We start from the raw sequence: 9,121 nt of genomic DNA, 5'->3' as shown, positions 1-9,121 counted from the left end.
ATGTCGCGTTTAAAGCAAATGCTATGAACACTTTAATTAATATAGGATATTTTTTTTATTTTAAATTTGTTTCATACTAAAAAAACCACAGAATCTGTGATAATATATACGTATCGTTAATAGATATATCATAGAAACCTTTGCTCTTGATTTTGTTGCACATATACAATGGTTTTTAAACAACCGCACCGTAACAGCCTGTGACTGTCCCACTGCTGGGCTAAAGGCCTCCTCTCCCTTTTTTTAGGAGAAGATTTGAAGTTTATTCCACCACACTGCTCCACAGCGGGTTGCTGAAATACACATGTGCCAGAATTTCAATGAAATTAGACACATGCAGGTTTCTTCGCGATGTTTTCCTTCACCGTAAAGCACGAGATGAATTATAATCACAAATTAAGCACATGAAAATTCAGTGGTGCTTGCCCGGGTTTGAACCCACGATCATCGGTTAAGATTCACACGTCCTTACCACTGGGCTATCTCGGCTACCCTTTTCAAACAAGATAACAATTAATACACAATTTTAGACTATATCTAAAACAGACTCTTTTAACTCTGTTTATATACTTATTATACTATTTAGATAAATTATATTAAATTATAAAAGCTGAGAGAATGACAGACAACAGGGTTAGGCGAAAATAAATATACATTAGGGATATATATGAAAGAAAATAAAAACTAATTGCAGTTAATATGAATACTATCCACGAGTACAATGTTATATATCATATTAGTTTCCGCCGACGGTTTTGCTCGTTGTGGTTTAAGGTGCTAGATACCCAATGTTATTTTGTCAGTAACGTGTTAAGTCGTGAAAACGTAAGAAACAAACAAACTAAATTCCGCATTTATAATATTAGTAAAGATTATCAGCAGAACCGAGCAGACATTGTTTTACTTAAGGATATATAAAAATTGCCATGTCAATTAAATACGGTATACAAGGCGTATAACAAATGTATAATATATATATAATAAAATGTATAACAAATGTAGAAGTATATAACTCTCGACAGATACTGACATCCATTTTATATATAATCTTATATATTTATCCTTATGTATTGTTATTTGCACACGTAATGCTGTAATGGGTAAAGGCGTTTCCTACACAGGCCTTACATGTGTCAGGTAAAATATTTTTGGATAGGGGGTAACTGTAGGGTGCCAACGATTAACGTATCATATATTTTTGTTAATAAATAATTTCTGTTTATAAATACACACAGATATCACTGTGAGGATTTCATTAAGTTTTCACTAATAGAGAGATTTATCACAAGGAATTTTTAGTATATAATTATCGAATATTTTATTATATTTGTCGGGAAATTTTCTTTTCTTCATTATTTTCTTAACTTCTACTCTAGTATTTTTTTTTTCACTTTATTATTAATATTGATTTCAAGGAAAAGGCAAACTAAGCTCAGGTAGACTTACAAGTGATCCAAGATCTACCGCGACCTCAAAACATGTATCACAAATTATATATTTAAAAGATAAAAGCCCTACACAAGTGAAGAAAAAAAAGTGTACTCTTATGGTCACCCTGTATACAATAGCGATGACGTCACGAACGCTCTATCAACGCCGCACGTGATCGCTGATCTAAGCAGTTTCTGGGCTATTGCATATAAAACTATCCCGAGGCTTAGATTTCTGTTTATTGTATTTCTAAATAGTCTTTTCTTGTATTATAGGAAATATTGTATGTTTATTTCGTTAATTAGAGAAACGTTATGTTTTAAATATGCTATTTTTCTGACAAGCTTTTAGTGATTTATTATAAACACTAGATGCTCGGGTAGAATGAGGTAGAATATTTATATTGGTTAAGGAGGTGGAGGCATGTCTACGGTGCGGCACCGGCCGCCATGTAAAGTAACGGTACGCTACTGAGAGAGACGCGGCGTCGAGCCGCAGCACGGTGCCGTGTACGGTGCACCGCACTTCACTCTCGAGTAATTTAATTATTCACCGACATGGCATAGCATTCAATGAAGTATCGATTTATAAGCCTAATGTGTATGAACAGTGGAGCTTACTGGTGGTAGGGCTTTACTGGTGGTAGGGCTTTGTGCAAGCTCGTCTGGGTAGGTACCACCCACTCATCAGATATTCTACCGCAAAACAGCAATACTTGATATTGTTGTGTTCCGGTTTGAAGGGTGAGTGAGCCAGTGTAATTACAGGCACAAGGGACATAAAATCTTAGTTCCCAAGGTTGGTGGCGCATTGGATATGTAAGCGATGGTTGACATTTCTTACAATGCCAATGTCTAAGAGCGTTGGTGACCACTTACCATCAGGTGGCCCATATGCTCGTCCGCCTTCCTATTCTATAAAAAAAAAAAAAAGATTTGTGAACTTTTATGTTTAAAATAAAAAAGACAATTTTTTTTTGTAATACAAAAGGATGGTTTTTATAAAGGGAACGCGGAAAATAATCTTTGGGCGATAGAAGACGTTTTATTAAGACGTAGGATATCGACTTGACGTAACTTGATGACGGTTCCCACAATACTTGCCTTTGTCTTGTATCCTTTGATCAGGAGTTTGAGTGACGTCGTCCATCGTTATTTTATACTAAATCGAAATGAATTATAATTTTATACGATGTAATAACAAGAAATTAAGTTTGATAACTATTCGTAAAATTAGTAATAACTACTGATTTATAAATTTAGGTTAATTTAATTTGTGTTTATAATTCATCTCGTGCTTGACGGTGAAGGAAAACATCGTGAGGAAACCTGCATGTGTCTAATTTCATTAAAATTATGCCACATGTGTATTCTACCAACCAGCATTGGAGCAGCGTGGTGGAATAAGCTCCAAACCTTCTCCTCAAAAGGGAGAGGAGGCCTTAGCCCAGCAGTGGGATATTTACAGGCTGTTACTGTATAAATTTACGAAATTGTAGAAGTGTTTGTTATAAAGAAACGCATAGCCTTGAAAGTTATAGAGATTTTTCTTGTCACTTTCTACAAAACTTTAAGATTCTTTTAAAGCCTTGATGAGGATGCAGGACTTTAAGTCCTTGATTCGGCAAGTAAATCGAATCTATCAAGAAACTCTTCGTAGAAGTTAGGGAGTTGATAGTGCCTCTGAATGTTCTCTATTTGTGTACTATAGTCGTCCTTTCGGATTATGGGTATATAAGAAAGTGCATCTGTTGTGTACATATTCTTGCACTATAATCCGTACCTGCCTATCATGTAGTTACAATCTAGGAAGGCATGAAGCCTTATTGGTGGTGATTATATTGAACGTTATGTTTTTGGACTAAATGTATTTCCACTCATAAAGTTTGCTCAAATGCTCAAACTTGTAGCAACTAATAAGCGCATTTAAGCGCATGTTTGTACGGTTAAACGGTTGCTCGAATACTCACATTGGCGTGTTAATACAATTCGCTGAACAAATTTAGTTATAAAAACAAACTAATAATATTATTTTCATTTTTCTTTCATTATAATTTTCTACTTGCTCACTTGCAAGGCCGTCTATATTCGTCAATCATATGCCACTCAAAATCATTACTACGATTGTCATCCATTTTGGACGTCACATCACTTAATGGATATTTTATTTCTTTAAGTTATATTTCATAAGAACATAAATAAATAGAATTAATGCAGAAGCTTTGTGTGTTTTTATGAAATGTTATTTTTGTGAACTTTTTCTGTATTTTGTGTGACGTTTTATTTATCTAACTTATATTTCATTAACACCATTTTTTTATACGGAATAGGTAGGCGGGTGAGCATATGGGCCACCTGATGGTAAGTGATCACCAACGTGTTTTGCGGTAGTATCCGATGAGTGGTACCTACCCAGACGAGCTTGCAAAAAGCCCTGCCACCAGTGTGTCTAAATTTCATATGTTTTTGTTCACTAGGACACTAAATCATTTATAAACAATCACCTCTAGTTTTTGAAATGTCGATCAAAGTCTGATTAATTAACTTCACTTTAATCTGAATGGTGATTGGTTGATTGCAGCTGATGACGTAATTGAAGACCAATGAACGTTGAGTCAGATTCAGATTAGGTTAGATTTGTTTGATCTTTGAATGCGTTTGTTCCATTGGGCAATTTTAGCCAAGATTTTAAAGGATAACGTGACAATGTTGTCATAAGCATTTGATTTTTATAGAATACCTCAAAGAAAAAGTCACGGGAAATTGATGAATGTTTATCTTCAAAAGGAAGAGGTCTGTTTCGAGATTCATAAAGGGCTCTAAAAAGGTCCGAGATAAAGGTCGAATTCAGGAAGGTTCGAGAAACAATTCTTGGGAGTAAAATATATATATTAGAATATTTGATTTTACCCGATAATTTAACATATTTTCTTTATAATACCGTTATGACTCTAAACAGATTTAAATCGTCATGAATATTTTATTTTTATTTTTCTTGTGTATAACGTAAAATATTTGTTTGTACATATTTGTATGTGTGTACTACTGCAACACTGGATTTCTATTTCAATATCTTCTTTTCGGTTGGGTTGCCTCGAAGAAATGTCTAATTAGCTATAAGTCCGCCCCACACACACAACACATTAATTTGTTCTATAAAATAAATGTTGCCAGATTAAAGTGAGTGTAAAAAAAGATGATAAAAAAGTGAAAGTACCTACAATATTCTTATGTTGTATAATAACGTTATCTTTTCATTATTCAAGTTATGTTCGTTCTACAAACATATATACAACTGCTAAATTGATGTTGACACATCTGCAACTTCATCTGTATAATAAACTGAACGCCTCCTTTGTCTGGCGCGTATTACACTTTAGTACTTTTTTATGAGCATTGAAGAAAGTATCTACTTCTTAAGATTAAAGTAGCATTCATTTACGCCTTGTTTTTTATTACATTTAATTAAAAAAATAATTAATCTACAATAATTTAAATTTTGAATCTAAGAATATAGTATTGTTGCTGTTGATAAAAAGTTGTTAAAACATGCAAAAAGAACGAGCAATAGTAAATAATTTTCATTAATGTAAAATATATTTTAGAGTTTGCTGTAATTTTATTTAGCTTATTCTAGAAATAGTCGAGATGGCCTAGTTGTTAGAACGCGTGAATCTTAACCGATGATCATGGATTCAAACCCGGGCAAGCATCACTGAATTTTCATTTGCTTAATTTGTGTTTATAATTCATCTCGTGCTTGACGGTAAAGGAAAACATCGTGAGGAAACCTGCATGTATCTAATTTCATTAAAATTATGCCACATGTGTATTCTACCAACCAGCATTGGAGCAGCGTAGTGAATAAGCCCCAAACCTTCTCCTAAAAAGGGAGAAGAGGCCTTAGCCCAGTAGTGGGACATTAATAGGCTGTTACTGTATTCTAGAAAATAAATAGTTTCCTATTTATTATTATAAATTTATTTTAATCATGAGAAAAGGCGCTGTCCGTCGTATCTATTAAGAGAGTCCGATGTTTCAAAGCGTAATAAAGCAATCACACTTGTTAATTTACTGGTGGTCGTCGTTCCACCAGTAAATACAATCCAGGTACCACGCACTCATTAGATATTTTACCGTAAAACAGCTGTACTTGGTATTGTTGTATTCCGGTTTGAAGGGTGAGTGAACCAGTGTAATTACAGGCACAAGGGACATAACATCTTAGTTCCCAAGTTTCGTGGCGCATTGGCGATATAAGCGATGGTTAACATTTTTTACATTGACAATGGCTATAGGCGTTGGTGACCACTTACCATCAGGTGGCTCATATGATCCACTAATCCGCTAACCTATATATATTATAAAAAAGTCAAGAAATATAAGATTAAGACGTGAATTAATAAAATTGATAAAGTTACGTCATTAATGCTCACAAAACGCGAAAAAGGAAACTTTCTCAATAAAAATAAATGATGACAAACGACTGTATCGAGTATCGGCCATCAATTAATTAAACTCGAACTTCGACCCTTTTAGCTTTATAGAATAATTGATGTGCTATTAAGCACTGTTTTACTTGTACCTACTAAAGGGTTGAGTTTAGAAGGGGAGTATTCGTGAACTGACGCTTAGAATAAATATATAAGCAGGTTTTGATAATGTTTAAAATAAAAATGATTTAGAACGGCGTTTATTCTAAAAGAATTAATGTTTTTCTTGAATAAAAACCTTATTAATCGACTCAATGGCAAATTATTTTAAGCAAAGTTTTATGTATAATAGGTAGGTGGACGGACAAAACGTCAACCTGATGGTAAGTGGTCACCATCGCCCTAAATCATCGGCGCTGTATGAAAGCCCTGCCACTAGTTATTTTAAATTGATTATTGTCTAAGTCAACAAATACGTTGTAATTTGAGAAATAGTTAAATATTTCATGTTGTTTTGGGGGTGATTAATTAAACAATGTTGTGTCTCCTTCTTTCCAATGTCAAATCAATGATGACAGAAAGAGAGAAATTACTGTTTAACTAAACGGATGCTAAACAACGTTTGTAAGTAATGCCGGTAATTCTTCAGAGGAAGTTAAAAGAATCCATGTTCAAAGTTATTATTAAAAAGTATTTGTAGGTAGGAAAGGCTGCACATTAAACATAGGCTTAATTTATAGCGTAAGTTTCACAGTAATGTATATTCTAATATAACTTCGTAAATGTAAAAAATAAAGAGGTAAACACTTAGTGACGTCAGTATATTTGTTTTTCGGCCTTGAAAAGTAACGCTAGCATTTCATTAGAATATCTTTATTACTTCACGACAGTTTTACGACATCTCGCCTGCAGGGAAATGTGTTTTAGGGTTCCTTTGTCTAATAACACTTTCCTTAATAAGATTTTCCATTAAATATGCAGGCAAAAGTAAAAAGGCTTCTTTTAAATGAAATAATAAATTAGCTATACGTTGATGCTTGTGTTGTTGTGACACATTATTGTCCATTAAATATTATAATGTTTGTTAAGAAATATCCGATATTATTCCGTCAAAATATTCATACAGCGTATCCCTCGTCTGCCAAAAACGCATAAACTAACATTAATCCAAATAAATCTACTTAAATCGCTACCCTCGTATACATGAACACCAGAAGCGAAAACCACAAATTTATTCTTCATAAAACAACCGATATTGCCGGTAAAACTTAGCGTTCATAAAGTTGGAATTCCTCCCCTCGTATCCAAAATTTCTGCTGCATATTTGCTGACAACCCCTCACAATATGTGGACCATAAAAATCCTAATATTATTCCTATATATCACTTTGGTAGTGGAACGAAATAATTGAAGATTCCACGAACGCGTACTGTTGAGTGTTATATACGACTGTATACAATTTTATTACAACATATATAAAGTGTACACTAGTACATTCAAGTAAACTTCGTTTTTAGTTTAGTATAAAGTGTTAAAAGTCATTATTTGTTTCTATTGAACTTAAATACGTTTTGTTTATATTGTGTATAAATTGTAATAGAAAAATGTTTCGTAATACATAACACGAAATGTCTTGTTACTTTGAATTGTGAAGGGATTTATTGGGTGTCGTTAATTAAAATAAAAAATAAATAACATATCTGCTGGTGTAAGATGAGATGTCATTGAATTTGATGATATATTTCATAGAATATATTTTACTTGTAGTAGATATTCTTTTCACGTAATCAATTATCAGTATATCAGCATTTGGTTGCTCTTATCGGCGTTTGCTTGCGAAAGTCAAAATGAAAAATAAATAAGGGTGATTGTCCTTGGAAATGCTAGAGCTGATGTGCTAGTTATGACCCAACATTGGTTGAGGTGCTTACGTTCTTGATTTATGGATGCGTTTCACAAAAATTTCATTCGACTTTCACACACAGATTTGGGTGGTTTTGTTATATTCTGCCAGAACTAGGGTACGTGTACTTATCGGTTTATCAAACCCCAAGCAGCAATACCCATATTTATTCCCGGATTTAATTGGAAATATTTATATAATTACTGATAATTATCATAATTGCATGCATTGTGTCCATTTCCATTTGCTTGTGTTCCTTTAAGATCGTCTTCAACAATAGTGAGCTGGTTTTCGACGATATTTTAGTTTATGAACGATATTCGTTTTATAAATATCATCACTTAATAACAAATCACTGTTTCAAACATTAAGGACATTCACATTTTAACTCGCGTGCGATACCTCATTGTGTTAAAGTCAATTTTCCAAAAATAACCAATTCCCAATTGCTCGCAGTCACGCGATCGAGCCCCCCATCATCTAAAGTAACGAATGCAAATGTTTTAATATGCTTTTATTATACGTTTGCACCTTCTTAACCTTTTATAGAATGGCTGATAGCATTTAGAAGCGTTATAGTTAGTAATTATCAAAGTTATTCGTTTAGTGTGTAGTGTTGTTTTTGTTTGACCTTTTTAGGTATATACATATTTATGCCCTAATAGCGCGACAGCTTAAGGCCTGCTTGCGATGTGAAAATATTAGATATGTCCCGATCCTATCCGATATATAAATAGGTAACTATTGAGATCCTGGTTCTTCTCGGTAGAATGTGTATTCCAACTCGATTGTAATTCTCTAATATATTTATTTAATAAAAAGGTTATTTAAAATTGACGTTGCTTGCAGGACTAATCCTCCTCTTAATTTTTGGACCATTATTGATTCCTATTTTATTTAATGTGAAAAACGAATAACTCTTAACTTCTACCAGTTATTCTCGGTAGAATCTACATTCCGAATCGGAGAAGGTATATTTCTTAGCAGTAAAACGACGATTCCAAAATGCTTGTAAGTAAGAGCCTATTTAAATAAAGTAACGTATTGATCAAAAGTCTCTCTTATCAATCATAATTATATTAAGCGACTAAATTTGAATGACACCAAAATAGCAACATAATAACCACTCATTGACACTATAATTACTAGAAGTATAATTACTGACAACATTTTAGTTTCACAAACTATAACCCTATTAAAGTTGGATCAGGCGAGGGTCAGCTTGTAATTAAAAGTCACTTGTTCTGTAATTGTGTTAAGCATTTTGAAATACCGGGACCTTGGTAATTTTCACAACCCATTTAGGTAACTACTAATAACTAGTTACAATAATGTTTTTAATTAAAGTAATGTTG

The sequence above is a fragment of the Nymphalis io genome, chromosome 11 (genome assembly GCF_905147045.1).
Source record: "Nymphalis io chromosome 11, ilAglIoxx1.1, whole genome shotgun sequence".
Classification (NCBI taxonomy): domain Eukaryota; kingdom Metazoa; phylum Arthropoda; class Insecta; order Lepidoptera; family Nymphalidae; genus Nymphalis; species Nymphalis io.
This window is presented reverse-complemented; position numbering follows the sequence as displayed.